The 15,777-nt window shown below is 39.7% G+C and overlaps 1 protein-coding gene across 17 annotated transcripts in view; it reads left to right on the forward strand.

Moving 5' to 3' along the window:
- Positions 1 to 15,777, forward strand: part of MACROD2 (mono-ADP ribosylhydrolase 2) — a 911,164-nt gene that overhangs the window by 89,720 nt on the left and 805,667 nt on the right. The window lies entirely within an intron of this gene.

A 15,777-nucleotide genomic window follows, 5' to 3' on the forward strand; every position in this document is an offset into this window, starting at 1 on the left:
CAGTAAGCTACATTCTTTAACAGTAAGCTTTGTCCTTTGGTGTGAATTTTCCCGGCAGTTTTTTATCTTGAAGGTATCCAGCTTTTAATATTCACAACTGTTCTAAAAAACAAGCTGTTGTGGTTCAGCCTCAGCTGGCAACTGAACACCACGCAGCTGCTCGCTCACTCCCCCCACCCCTGTGGGATGGGGAAGAGAATCGGACAAGCAAAAGAACTTGTGGGTTGCGATAAGCACAGTTTAATGATTACAATAAAATGATAATGATAAATGATTATGATAATAATGACAATAATGTTAATATAATAAAAGGGAAAAGGAAGGGGAAGGGAAAACAGGAAAACAACCCACAGAAACACAAACGATACAACCGCTCACCACCCGCCGACCGACGCTGCCCGTCCCCAAGCCGCGATTGCTCCCTCCTCCCCCAGCCAGCCCCTCCCAGGTAGCATACTGGGCATGACGTTACATGATATGGAATATCCCTTTGGTCAGTTTGAATCCGCTCTCTTAGCTGTGCCCCCTCCCCTCCCGGCTTCTTGTGCACCCAGCAGAGCATGGGAAGCTAGACATGTCCTTGACTAGTATAAGCATATATAAGCGCTACCCAGCAACAGCCTAAACATCTGTGTGTTGTCTCAACGGGTTTTTTTTCCATGCTAATTTCAAAGCACAGCACTATCCCAGCTAGAGTGAAGAAAATTAACTCTATCCCAGCTAAAACCATGACACAAACAACCAAAAAAACCCCACCAACAACAACAATAAAACCCCAACAAAAAAAACCATAAAACCCTCCACCCCTATGAGTAAAGGCCTTCCCCATAGTTATCAAAAGTAAACAGCAAAAACCAAACCCCAAGTACTATTCTCTAAAGGATTTTTTGCAGTCTTTAGCTGGGGGGCTTTCAGCGCTCCCTGCAATAGAGCTATAATTTTCAGTGCATTAGTAGGTGCTTTCTTTTTTTTTTTTTTTTTTTTTTTTCTCATTTGGACAGATTTTCAGTCTAGCCAGCTAAGGAAATGGGCAAGTTCTGCTCACTTTCTCCCTTCAGTAATTCCTAGTGGTAACTGGAGCTGCGCCTCTGGAGAAAAACACAAGAGAATTTGGTCTGTTATGGATAACTACTAAAACTAAAATGACTGGGTCTTAGCAAAATGTGTGTGCTCTGTGGACAAGTGCAGTGAAACTGCTGGGTGAAGAGTTGGGTGGGAAAGGGGTGGTATTTGCATGATATCGTCAGTGCATTTCCTACAGGCATTTGGGATGAGTTGATTTCTATTCTGCTGAAGCTTTTGTGGTACTCTGGTTACAGCGATGCTTGGGAGAAAACCAGAGACTTGAATATTTGAAACACCTGTGAAAGGATTCTCAATTTGAGTTGAACATAGTGAGGCCAAAGGATTTTCTGCACCCTTCTCAGTGTGCATTGATTTCCTGCTCCTCACCTGAAATATGAAAGCTGTGGTCATTTAGTTACATGGAGGAATGGACTGAAGTCAGATGGCTGACAGTAGAGCAGAGCTAACTTGTGCTGTAACATGTGGCTTGCTATGTACAGAAGCAAGCAGGGAAGTGATCTGGCAGAGTAAGTTAGGAGACAAGGAGTCGAAGGACTTGGATTACAACTGCTTCTAACTTGTGCCACTTGGGACAAATCACTTCAACTTGGAGTGATAGGGTGTTTTTCATTAAACCAGAGGTAAACCTCATTTTGGTGGAACTCTGTTTCCTCCTCTGCAGTTTCTTGTGGTTTTTTTCAGATATGATATACAGGTGAAAAAATGATACAATATAACATCAACATTGTTGTTATGCTAGCAGCAGTGAAAAAAGCAAATAAAAACCTATTGTGGCTTGCATGCATTAAGGCTTTCTTTACACCAATGCTTTCCTTGGTTATTGAACAATTTTGCATTTTCTTACGTCCGCTGCTTAAAATCTGTTGTTTTAATGACATTTTATTCACTTGTTACATTTTAAAACATTTGCTTTCTGACAAATTTTCCTGCAGTATTTGCACATGCAACATTGTTGTATTTGTGTGATGCTGTCTTTTGTTCACTGAAAAAAAAACCACCACAAATATTCTGTAGGAAATACTTATAGTAACTTCCTTAGTGCTATAAGTACCTATGTATTCTTAGCAACTCTCAGAAAAAAATTCCACTTTAATACATTCTAATCTCTGCACAAGTATTTACAGAATAAACAATAAGCTTGGGTTCTCTACATAAAGGCATGTCCTATAAATGATTTTTGAAGATGGTTGAAAAATTGCTGGCAGTGTTGAGTGAAGCTTTGTTTTAGGTTAATCTTACAGCAGGTTATATGAACTTAGAAATAAAGCCCATCTTTTCCTTCCCTGGTCTCATCCTGGCCTGCACTGCAGTCCATGCAAGTCCAACTGGTCTTTCCCCTGCTGTTACACATCTAGTTCTAGGCTCTAGCTAAATTTTACAGTATGCAAAAAGTGCTTTTTATTTCTCACAGAGTTGGGAGGAGAGGCTTGCAGGTACCAGTCTTCAAGTTTATAGAGTGAAAAGGAAGATGTTAATTGTTATCAAGGAGTAAAACCATCATCTAATTCCCTGTAGTCTGATAACTTTCAGGTACTGCTAACTATGGCCTGATTTGAATAAACCATGTAAAAGTGAACAATTATGTATAGGAATATTCAGTGTTGCAACTTTAGTTTGCTGGAATACTTTAATTTCACATTACAGAATTACATGAAAATTATAGAAACTTAAAAATATGTAAGTAGACAGGTTTTACAGATTCCTATGTAATCCTTTATATATTATGCCTTTACTTCCATGCACTTGATGTCGGTTGTGGAGTTCATTACATTCTCAGCTACACCTGTGCTCTTGAAATGTTTCAATGAGCTTGTTTTTTTCCTTCATACTGTTTTTTGCTTTCCTTTTTCAGCTAGTTTATACAAAACATCAGTCATCATATCCAGAATGACACAGCCACGTCATTGCTGGCATGCCAGAGAAGAATGCCAGCAGTTTGTATTTCAGCATATTATGTTGAGAATCGGTCCATCATTAATGAAAAAATGGGGCTGGATTCTAGTTTTATTCAAAGGCTGCTTGGGCAATCTTCTCCCACTTGCTGATTTTTAAACTTCAAAGAACAACTGCTTTGCTAAGAATATTTGTTTTAACCTACTCAGTCTTTATGTTTATAACATAACAAAGCTAAAATCAACACTGCCAACACAGTTCTAATAAAAGGTAAAGTACAGTGTTATGTATTTTGTTATAAGTGCCTTTAGCAGGTGAAATGTGTGTTTACTTCAGAGATTGAGTGTGTGTGAAGGATGAAACATCACGTCAGAGAAACTTCTTAGTATGCAGAACAAAGCCAATCCCCAGCCTCTTTGTCCAGTACACTTTATATGGTTCATTGAGGCAGCTGTTTTCCTATAATCATGGCTATATAGAAAAACGAAAAAAGCTTCAGATGTTTCTGGGCAAAAGCAAAGCTATGAAGTCTGTAGATTATTGACACCAATAGCTAGCAACTATAGTAAAACTACAACCTTCTCACTTTCCTTGATGATTTTGTTGGTTGTAGATGCTTGAGAAAAGAAGAAATATGTTTTCTTAATACGCATCCGTGGTTGTTACGCACGTGAGTTACAAGCCATGCTCTCTCGGTTAAAGAGCTTATTAGGTTGGCTGGTGCCAAGACACCTTTACCACAAATGGCACAACTTGCATCTGAATTCAGAAGCGAGGTTTCTGTAGAGGTCTTTCAGGCAAATGAGTATTTTCTTTGAAAGTACCTCTTGGGATTAGTATCTCCTGAAGAGGACCGTGCTAAAAACCTTCTGCATGGCAGCTGTACCTCTCACCTTGGGAAAAGGGCTTAATGGATACCCCTGCCCCAGGGGCATTTAAACAGTTTTGCCTTTAACTACATCAACTGGATATAAAATATGTATGAATGTGTCCTACTATGCTTTGTGACAAATTGAAATTATAAAAGTAAAGCCTACTCAGATAATGGTTTGCTCTTAGTCATAGGGAAATTAAAAGAAAATCCATGAATGAAATTAGTTTGTATTTTTTCTAATTTAAAGGCTAATCTTTTTTAATTAACAACTTGCTACCTCACTGAGAAGAGCCTAGGCTTTCTGAATCCAAGTCCTTAGTCTTGGAGGTGTGCATTTTATAAATATTTTTTATTTTGAACTATGACTGGAACATTGTAATATGCCACCTAGAAAACAGTGCGGGTGAAAATCCTGTTTTGTATAAATATACCTGCCGATAAGGCCATATATTGGACTTTGTGTACAGCAATCCTGTGCAACTTCAGGGCTCTTTGATGAGCAGCCTTTAAGGATAAGAGATGTACCTCTTTCCTGGGTAGACAAAGAGTTCTTATTTTTCATCTTTTTATGGGACCTTATACAAAAGCCATCAAAGTCTATGGAAAACACCTTATTTACTTCAATGGGAGTTGAATAAGGGACATGATTTCTGCGGTCCAGTGTTTAAAAAAATACCAAAACCTTTGCAGTAAAGTCATAATTGCATCCAGAAGAGTTTCTTTAAGTGGTTGTGAAGCAGCTGGTGGAAATGCCTTGATCTGATCAAAATCAGTGTTCCACTTGTTTCTGTATGTGGGAAAATCTGACACAATCTGGAAGTAATTAGTCTGGAACCACCAGCCCCCCTGAGCAGTCCTTTTTAATAAAATGAGTTGCAAAAAAAAAAGGCTAGAGAATCCTTAATACAAGGTATATCATCTGCTGTGTGTTGCAGAAGGTGTTTTTATCACTAACTTGGCTTCTAGGGCTTTTTTGTGTGCATCAAGCTTTATGTGCAACATGTACAATGATGGTTGTCTTCCTGTTGTTCTGCTTTATTCTGTACTTCTCATGTGCTGCATGTTATGCAGTCTTCTGGGCAAAACCTCTATTTACGTTAATATATAGGACACCGGACTTGAATTTCTAAGCAAGACTCAAGTCTGGTTATATGGGCACGGGAGCCTTTGCTTTGCTCTGGACAATTTTCTGGACCCTAGCTGGGCCCTGTTGTGTATTGCTGCTGAGGAACTACAAAATATGAATGAAACACTCCTGAATAAAACTAAGAAAAACAAGTTAAATGGTGAAATGGAGATAAATGTGTATGTAGTGTTCAACAGCAGGTTTATTCCTTGTGCTGCTCCTCTCTTGGCGATGGGCACATGGTGATTCATTCCCAAGCACAGCAGTCTTGGGGCAGAGCATCATCCTGCCTCTGGCAGTCTCCAGTAGCAGCTGTTTAAGGAAGACAATAAAAAAAGACAAAAAGTGGGTAATAGCTCACCAGAATTATGCTCCCATCCTTGAAAATGGGCCATAAACATATCTCACCAATTCAAGTGGAATTACTTGTGCTGGTTCGAGTAAGGGAAATATGAAGGCAGTGACCCTGTATCTTTTTTCCATGGGGTCAGTGCTGAACTGCTGAGCTATTACTGCTTGATGAGAGACCCTGAAAAAAAATGGGTTGGGGCAAAAGAGTGAAGCAGTTAAAAAATTTAAAACTGTATGGTTTTTTTGAGAGGCAGTGTACACAAGAATGAAAGCATTATTAGTATGCTTTTTAAAATAGCCATAGTACATGGGAGATGTAGCTCATAATGTAAAATGGGAAGAGGGAACAAAAGAGGAATTTGAGAAAAATGCAATGATGGAAAACCAGCAAGATGTAATATACTCTCAGGCTTCTAAAAGAAACAAAATTTAACTTTTTAAATTCTGTTATGATTAGCTGAGCTGTAATGTAATATAGTAAATCTCTCAGCATTATGTAATAAAATTTATGTAATAAAATTAGTCAAAAGATGACAAAAGCCTAAACAATGCAGTAATGAATAAAAGCCTTGCAGGGCTTATATTTAAATTGGATTGTGCCTGTTTGATTTATGCTGGTGTGTAAGTACAGTTGGCTCAGGTGTTTGTGGAAGCATCGTCAGCGCTTGCTGTTCCTGTTCTGTATTTTTTTTTCAAAGGTTTGGAAATACTTTACTAAATATTATAACAGCATTGTCAATTATAGGGTACTGGGAATAGATAAGTCTGTTGTGCAGTCTAAGCATATAATTAGAAACAAGTAAAAAGCTGTATTTTACTGTAAAATGGTAAATGATGGAATTGCTAGATTGTTTTGAGCTCACTTGGCTCAGCTTTACGTGAACATAAAACCCATCAGCAGAAAATGTTTGACTTGAGCAGTATCAATGCATTTTCAGAGGAACCGTTCCCCTGGTGTTGTTTAGATTGCAGGCCAGAGCTCTGCATGTGTTGATATTTCAAAAAACAAAATGCATGCAAATATATCTTTTTTTTTTTTTAAAAGCATCATTTCTGATGGTACCTCTGTTGTCATCGTGATATAATGGTGGTGGTGGCGACTACTTTGTTCATGTATAATGTGTATAAGCCTGCAAGCTATGCAAACACTGTTAGCCACTTTTAAAGCAAACCCGAAACCAAGTTATATAGATCAATATCTAATTTATAGCTGTGAAAAATGATAAGCCACTTCTGTTTCCTCTCAAGTTCCATCCCAGTTCCTTGCTTTGTGTCCAAGCCTTATTTCTGCTCCCCGTCTGCTGATAGAGACTGCTTGATGCTTCATCAGTATGTTGTTTTCAGCTGTAGCATGCAAACACTGTGAATGTTTTAGTATCCCAAGGCACTAGAGCATAGCTGTTTCCTATTTTGATTTGACATGACAGATATGTTTGAAACGTGTTCTGAACAAAAGTGTGTGGATGTTGGAAGCTTGTCTGTAATACAAGTTGTAAAGAAAGTAGCATAATGCAGTGGGAAAGATTAAAGGAGAAATATATTAAAACTAGTACTTCTTAGTAAATGTAATCAATTTAAATGAGGAAAAGAGGATGGAATATAACCAAATGTAATGCTAACTGCTCCGGGATGAAATAGGATGGGCGGGGTGTTCAGATGTGTTCCTGCTTTCAGAATCCTGTTTGCTTGCAAAAGTATTCTTGGATTTATTTATGCCTTGCTCTCCAGACAGGCCAGGAACTCCGTGCTGTTGCAGCAGAGCAATTAGGACCGTGTCCTTGACCCTAGTGACATGGTATGTCTGTAATCTCATTGCCTGTTGCAGAAGGCACACCTGTACTGTATTTTTAGGGCCGTTTTTTAAATGGAGCAAGTGTCAGACTTACTGTTCAGTGCTATCCACTCTATGGGAGGTGGGTATCTCTCATGCCCCAGCACACCAGGTGTCATGGTGAGCCAGTCGACGTGCCCTGGCACAGCCCGTCCTCCTGTCACCCGCTGTCTGCAAAGCAGTTACCTGAACAGGAGTGGGTGGGAGGCAGCATCTGTCTGAAGATGCCTGCTTGAGTGGTGCAGGGATGAGGTAACTTTGTAGGATTTAATGGGATCCGTGGGACTTGAGTTGCTGATACCGATATACTGATTTATGCACTGATGTATATGACAAGCACCCAGCCTCCTTGGAACCCTCCACCCTGGCCTGCGTTATGGAGATGCAACAAGGTAACGCTTATCCCTTCGTGTCCACCCACACACACCATATGCATATGTTCTCCATAAAGGATGACTGTTGGGATGTACCTGATCTGAATTTAAGACAGTTACACTTAGTCTTATTTTTCACATACAACTGTTTAGCTATGTAACTTATCTAACCAAAGCTAACTGTTGAACACCCGAATGAGGCTATTTGTTGCATTTTGAGAATGCATTGTGTGATGCTTTCTAAATGACGGTCCTGATATCTGGTATCTTATTTTTCTATTGCTTGGTTTCATTGGATATCTTGTATTTGTTAATAAAAATTCCCATAAAAGCATTTATATTAAGTATGACGATACTGTTCACATGCCAAGTTAGAGATAAACGTTTGGCTTTTCAGAAGTACTCGTTGGGTGAAACTCATTTAAGTTGGTGGTAAATCCTTCATTAGTATCAAAACTAGTACAGTTAAGGCAACACACGGGCGCTTTTGAAAATGATGTGCTAAGAAGGGGGTCTGTCTGCTTGCAGGACTGACAGGATAACAAGCTCATTGCTTCAGTTACAATGCTAGAATTTGGCTATCTGCATAATATAGAGCAGTAATGCTTTAGTTTGTAAATCATGAATAAGCCTTTCAGACAGTCGTTTCAGACACAACTGAAATTTGTGAATGCTTCTCAAGTACATTGCTGGGTTTGAGCACACTTTGTTATTTATCTGGAAGCTGAAATTATATTCAGATGCCCAAGCCTGAAAACAGAATGTAATTTGGCGTTTGTGCATAAATGGTTCCAGAGCAAGGACGGTGGGGGAAGCACTGGAATGATTCTGTATTTAGTTGTGCATATAATAAGTAAACCTGGGGTTTTTTGTGCTTGCATTATAAACCTATCTGTTTCTTTAGTTGGGTAGCTATAAAGAGAAAAGGCTGCAATTAAGAAGAGTGAGTCAAGATAAACCTTTTTAATTTTTTTGGTCCGTATTTAAGAGTAGTGGTAGTACTGGAGAAGCCCTGCTTGCTTTAGAGCTGTAAGAGACTTTGATGGTTTAAAAAGGCCTCCTGTGCGTACTCTGTGTGACTGAAAGATATTGCTGTAGCTCTTCCTGTGGTTGCTATGCTTGTCTTTTGGGTAAAATGTCAGATGAAGGATGAGGTGGGGCCTGGGAAATGTCTAGTGGTGGTGTTGTGGACTGCATGAACCTGTCTCTCAACAGTAGGACTGTGGTGTTCCCCAAAGCCAGGAAAGCTATGTGAAGATGAATGTAGGAGTAGTGGCAGATGTGCTGACTAAAGAGCTGCATCGGGAGATGAAGAGCTGAAACATAGATAGAAGGTAGAGTCATGTATGATGTCTGTATGATAGACATGATAAAAACTTGCTGAGGAGCAGCTTGGATTACAAAGAAATTTTGCCTCTTTCATGTCTCATGATAATGAAACGGTCCATTTTTATTCATCATCTTTCAAATAGGGTTCTAATTAAGTAATAACTAATGAAATACAAGATTAAGCATAAGCAAATCTTTGGTGATGAGATACGTGCCCAGGGCAAAATCTGAAACAGTTTTGTAAAATCTGCTTTTGAAACAAAGCTAAAATAGTTATTAGAGAAACAGGAGACAGAATCTGTGAGTGCAAATGCAGATTGAATTAATTTTCTTAGTGTTATGCTGAACTGAAAAAAATGTAAAATGAAATATGTATCCCTTTTAATGTGGGTGCTATATCATCCACTCAAATTTTAAAAAAATGCATTTGTAACTAGATAAGAAGATGCTATCAGGCACTTTTAATTAAGGTTTAAGCTATTGGAGGAATATATATTAAAAGAATTAATTAATATGCTGTTCACTGTATAAGAGATTTCAGTATAGGAAATGAGTTAATTGTGGTATCATAGGGGATCTGTGCTTTGCAAGCTGTTTTGTGATGCTAATAAAGCATCTTCATGTTGATGATAGGGACCTCATGGGAGAACTAGAAGATGATGATGGCCGCCTTTTTGGTTTAGTTTGAATAAAAGTAGTTGCTTGTCTCCCTGCATCTGTGTGTGTCAAACAGTCTTACTTCAGTTTCTGTTTTAATTCAGGGTGGGTAGCTGGCACAAAAGCTCAAAATACTTGAGATAAGTGGCCATAATTTGATTGCATCATGGTAATCCTGTATCCTGCAAGAAGGGTTTTTAAGGTGGTTAAAATACCTTTAAAGGCTGAAGTAATTCGCGCTGTGGTTCTTGATAACCTTGTATCACTGCAAGGTTACTTTTTTCATTCTGCTGAACACACAAAGTTACTGCTGGAGTTCCTGAAGGATCAAATCATGCCTTATTTAATATTTTCATTAGCAGCCCTTACAGAAGAATTAGAAGCATGCTAAATAAATTTGCCAACTCCAAAGCTGAGACACATTGGCAGGGCTGGGGGAGGACTGGATTGTTTAAGAACTGCTTTCCTCTGCCATTAATTGGTTTCAGGAGAATGTCATGTGCTTAAGGATGGATGATATTAATTTATGCAATAAGGTCAGCCTCATCATTTGGGAGCAACAAAGAATGAAGGTGTCCTGCTTGTATTTAGGAAGATGAGTTTAAACCACCACAGATCAGGGAAGGGTATTCAGGATGATAGTGGAAGGATTGGCCAGCCTTTTTACAAGTGGCCTGGAAGAGCTTGGCTTCAGCCTAGAAAGGCAAAGCCTGAGAGGAGATAGGATTGCTCTCCATACATATATGGAGGGGGGGAAAAAACCAACAAAACACAGTCATTTAAGCTGAAGGATGGTTTTAGGAGGAGGCATTGGATGTAAATATGGAACTGACTTAGGCTGGCAGGCAGGTTATTTCTCATCCCGTTTGGTGCAGCCCCATGGGCACAGCACCTTGAACATTAACCAGTCTTGGCAAACCCCAAGGTCAAGCGTTGGAAGTAACTGTTTTCAGAGCACATTGATTGGGGAGCTTGCTTTAAACAATTTTTTTGAAAAGAAGGAACAAAGCTTCTAGAGGAGGAGTATTTAAAAAGTGACTGTAACGCATAGGCAGCCCTGTCTTCCTTAAGGATTTACTGCTGCTCTCGGTGGTTGCGTGGATGTGCCAGACTTCTTCTGACACCTCTGAGTAGGTGCCAGTCTGTCAGATTACCTCAACTAAAATAAACCTTTCTCCCACTCCCTGCCTGCTATCGGCCCTTTGAGAGAGAATTACCTTTTAAAATGTACTGGGGTGTTTGCTGGGCCTTCATTCTGCAGCTTTAAAGTAGTTTTTAAATTAGCAGAAAGGATGTGAAAAGTGTTGGCGACTTTTAATACTGTCATTTAATGACCTCATTCTTTGCGCCAGTGTTTGTGCAGAGACAGCTTATCTTGAGCCGTTCTCTCCTCACCTGCTTTCCATGAGAGTGTCTCCTATTGTGTTAAGTCAATAACCCTTTTTATATAGGTCAGCGTATAGTATTAATGAGCTTTTATACTGTGGTTATAAATGACACACACGTTTCTTAGAGTAGGAGTGGGGAATAGAAAATATTGCCTGGATTTATTCTTTTCTTCCCAATGGTAGATCTGTGAAAGAGTTGATCTTCGGGTGGGGGTGGGGGTGGAGGCTGGGGGAATCGCTTGATTAATCAGAGCCTCTTAACTTTTGTAATTTAAAATGCAATCCCAAAGACCAAACCTTGTGGTGCTTGCCTTTGAAAGCACCTGCTTTAGGAAAATTTAAAAAAATGAAGTTGCTTTGAGATAGGTGTACCTGTAATGAGAGAATTTTACAGGACAATGTGCAAGTAAAAGTTGAGAGCTTTTATTTGTCTTGTGAGCCCTCAGTATGTTCAGAAGTGCTCAGCTGTGATGAACCTCGGCTTGCAACAGAGCAACATTAATTTTATCACTGCCTTAAAAGGCAGCAGAATTAGTGCTGATAGAGATATAAATGTGGCAGTATGTTTGACTTGGTGTAACACGTCCAAGTTTCCATATGGATGGTGGGTATAAGAAAACATACTGCATAGCCCAGAAAGCAAAGTAGTGGGGAAGGTACACAAGTGGTTCAGAGAAGGGAGGTAGGTGGCAGCGGCTCTCCAAAGCTCTAGCTCCTACAGTCTTGAGTGTCTGGACTACAGAGCACCCCAGTGATGCCATCCTCCAGAGTTTCTACTATTTGATTTCCTCCAGCAGCAACCACTCCATCACGGTGTTGCTCCTGGTAAGACGAGGTAGCCCTACCTAGTGCTGTCACTTCCATTTTGTTTTCAGCCACAGTTATCTTGGTAAACAAAGGGTTGAATGTCTGCCATTTTGCTTTATTGAAGGGTGCTATAATACTACAAACAAAGAAAAGGGGAAGCTGAATGCATTTGAAAGTAGCCTAATAAATTAGTATTAGTATTGTAATATGCTCAGTCTACTTCTGGATTTTGGCGACTTAGCAAAAATTGCTTGGAAAAGCTATTCATTTTACCACAAGAATGATGATGCTGGATACAGAAAAATATCTGACCATACATTTGTATCTTTATTTTAAAGGACAATGACTGATGAAATTTAAATTAAAGGGAAAAATAAAGTATTGTTATACTTTCGAAGAAAATGGAGAATAGATGGATTTAGAGCCCTCATTTTCTCATTTGCACTATGGCTGTGCATAATACACGCTTTTGGGAGTTCAGGGTAGGTGTCATCTGAAGAGCATACTTGAATGGAAGAGTAAATATCACAAATTTTGCAGTGTTAAACAGATGAACTGCTACATACTTGCATGGATTTCAGTATTTTATAGCTGTGTTCATATCTGATTAGTACATTTTATGTTCCTCTGGCATATTGTGCTCATTCCTTCTATTGCAGCTACAGTTGAGCTAAGAATTACTGTCAAGTAATTACTCCTTCAAATCTCTCAATTTAACAACAGACCCCCCCAGCACTTTGTGGGGTTCAAGGAACCTGCATCATCAGCTTATAATGATGTACCACAGGTATTAAGTAGCGAGTGATTCTTTTACCATTAGAGTCAAATCTGGGTTAGCCCCCAGAAGAATTAGAGTTTAAAGGTTTTGGGCAACTTCCTAGTGCCCATGTATCAACCAGCCACCTCCCTGTTGTGCTTCAGCAGTTCAGGGAAATGCTAGATATTTTTCACGTGCTCTCTGTGCTGAGGTTGCTCATCTGCGGGTTCACAATGCTGCCGGCCTCTTTCAAAGGAGAGAGATGCTTCAGGTTGCTGTGTGGTGTCTTGGCATTGATGACGGGACTCTTTAGATGTCCATCATGTGCCTGGAATGGATGAGACGCCATAAATTTATGCTGCTTATATGTATTAGGTAATTTGGATGCATAATTCCCAAAAATAACCTTGGTGTTCCTCCTAATTCTTTTGTGAACAGACCTAAAAAAAAAAAAAAAAAGAAGAAAAATGAAGTCTTGTAGGAGTTGGGTTTTCTATCTGGGCAGTGTCTAAAAATCCTTGGAAGAACTGAGGGCCACTCCTTGCCTTCTTGTTCTCACTGCCATTGCACCTGTGGTCCTTTAAATACAGCACAAATCTGCTCAGCCAAATGGTAGATGTCATGGAGATATCTTCATGTTTGGCTTTTTTGTGTGTGTGGAGTGAAGCAAACTTCAGTAATCCCTCATCTGACTGCGGAGAATGAATGTGATGTTGCTTTTGGGTATGCTTATTCTGTATCCTCTTTCTTACTCCTGTTTGTTTACCGGACATAGTGACACTAATTTGCACTTGTACAGTTCTTCTATCTTGATTACTGAGCAGGCTGGATGATGTGAAGATTAGCAATGATGTTTTGAAAGACTGGACGCTTGCCAGCGTCTTTAAAAGTCTCTACTTTTTCTTTCTCATCTGATCAAGCCCCAGGGTGGAATGTCAGAGTCAGCTTCATACAAATGCAAAAGCAGTAGAAAACATGAGCCCTGGCTTGTTCGTCAGATGAAAGTTAATCCTAATTTTTTGCTTGCAAAGGAAGCAGTAGGTATGGCTGTCCATTGACTAGAGCTAGCACGGGTAACAGCACCTGCTGGAGCTGCTTCTGGGCATGGAAAAAAAAACATTTCTTCCTCCATACTGGCGTGTTAGCAGGTTGTGAGACTTGTGAACAAATGTCTTGGCAGGTCTCCAACACCCATTAACACCTGGCGTGGTTATTTCCCTATCTTCAGGAATGCTGCTTCAGTCCAGTGAAGGTCCGACCACATCCTAGGCAGGTTCATCAGCTGGTGGTGACGGACCTCAGCATATGCAGACATGAGCTGCTTCTGCACTGGGATGTATCTGTGTTTACTGTCTTGAAGCACCAGTTCATGGCAGTGCTGTAGAGATTTATCTGAATGACTCCAAGAGACTATGCGTTTTACTCACACATTGACTTTCAAACCTTAGAAAGAGGTCGGTGTTGTATGGATTTGACCTAATATCTTGCTAGAACTAGTGAGCAAAACAGATTAAGGAATACTTTTAAAAGCTAGTTTTATTTTGCTTCTCTTGAAAGCGTTTTACTACTGAAATCTCTCTATCAGCCAATTGCTGCAGTAGTTTGGCATAATCCAAACCAGGCTTTTGTTAATACTTCACTAGTATCCTTTCAACCTGCTGAATGTGTTTTGATTGATTTGGAGGGATTATACTGAAGGATGAAGTTAGTCTTTATTAGCAATAGGTATTTTTTTTATTTTTTATTTTTAACAAAACAGCAGTATTTAATGTGGGTGTGAGTGCTTTCAGTAATGTTAGGTATTCTGTGGAGGAAAAATAAAATACCTGTCAAAAATATGCTAATTATTACAGCAGCTTCCCCAGAGCTAAACTCACTGTAATAAAACCTCCTGGACCAGAACGGGGTGCTGTTCATGCTATTTGGCTCTAAATTGTTTTTGCAGCATATAAACCCAAAGCTAATGTTGTCAGGTCACAAATGGCTGAAGAGCTGTGTGGCGAGGCACTGCTGAGCTGCAGGGCTCCTGTTCTTTGGCGGAGGTGTCAGCCAGGCCCTGGCAACGGCGGCCGGAGCCTGGAGGAGCTGAAAGCGTGGGATTAGAAGAGCTTATATCCTTTGACTTTGTACTGGATCACTGGATTGAAATAACTTTGATAGGTGCTTTTTGAGGATTCGGCAGGGTTGGTTGTTTTTTCATTATTTTTTTTTGGGGGGTAGGTGGGTGGGTGTTTGAAGTCTCTGGAACTATATGTTGAGTTCCTTGCCCTCTAGTTTTGCGGCAACACTAGCGTGGAGTTTAAAGTGGATATTCAGACAATCAAGCCTATACTTAACCATATCAGCGGGGTGCTCCTTCATGGGACGCAGAATATTACCTTCAAATCAATATCAAAGAAAGAGACTGCTTTCCCCTCCCTTCCCAACGTGATGTGGTTGCTTTGGGAACGAGATTAATCTCTTGCATGAGCAGCCTCATGGGTCTTTTTATCAATATAGCTGGGTTTGTGAAAGTGGTTTTTTTTTTTCCTTATCGTTAAAACAAGGAATCTATCTGCAGCATATTGGAGCACTCTTATTTTCCTGATTAGCATCTTCATCTAATGTACTCTCCTTTCTTCCCCCTTTCTCCCAACTCTAATAGCATAAAACCTAAATTGACAAACCACATTTTGTGCTTTTAATATTTAATGACAAACGTTAAAGTCAGTTGATAACACAGGGAAAATGGGAAGATGTTGATGAACCGTGCTGCACAAACTTCTGTTTACTTCTATGCAGAATATGTATTGAAAAATATTGGGGGGGCTTCACTGAAATGTGCTCATGATAGCATTGGGTATGAATTCAGATAGAGCAAACCTTTAAAATGCATTTAACAGGTAAAACTCGGCATTATGTCAAATCATCTGTGCTTGAAAACTATGTCATTTGTTCTTTGGGTTTTTTGCAAAGCATAGCATTGGATAGTAATGGATTTCAGAGTTTGGGACAAAATCTTTTGGACAAAACCACTCCCCATTACTGTTGTTTGGGTGCATTTGGCTCTTAGTGCTTCTCTTGGTACCCAAGGAAAGCACTGACCAGTGCAGCCCTGTCATCTGTTGGGTACCCAGGCCAGCAGATAATAAAAAACACCTGGGCACTTACTGACATGGATAAGTCACGATAAATTGAGTAGTTATTTTCAGTATGGGTCACTTTTCAGTAGTAGAAATGTTATTTTGTGGTGTTGCATTTCTCCCCCCAAATTCTCTTTAATTGACCTTGTTTGTTCAGACTTTGTCCATATAAATATAGGGCA

This window comes from Phalacrocorax aristotelis, chromosome 3 (genome assembly GCF_949628215.1).
Source record: "Phalacrocorax aristotelis chromosome 3, bGulAri2.1, whole genome shotgun sequence".
NCBI classification, from domain to species: domain Eukaryota; kingdom Metazoa; phylum Chordata; class Aves; order Suliformes; family Phalacrocoracidae; genus Phalacrocorax; species Phalacrocorax aristotelis.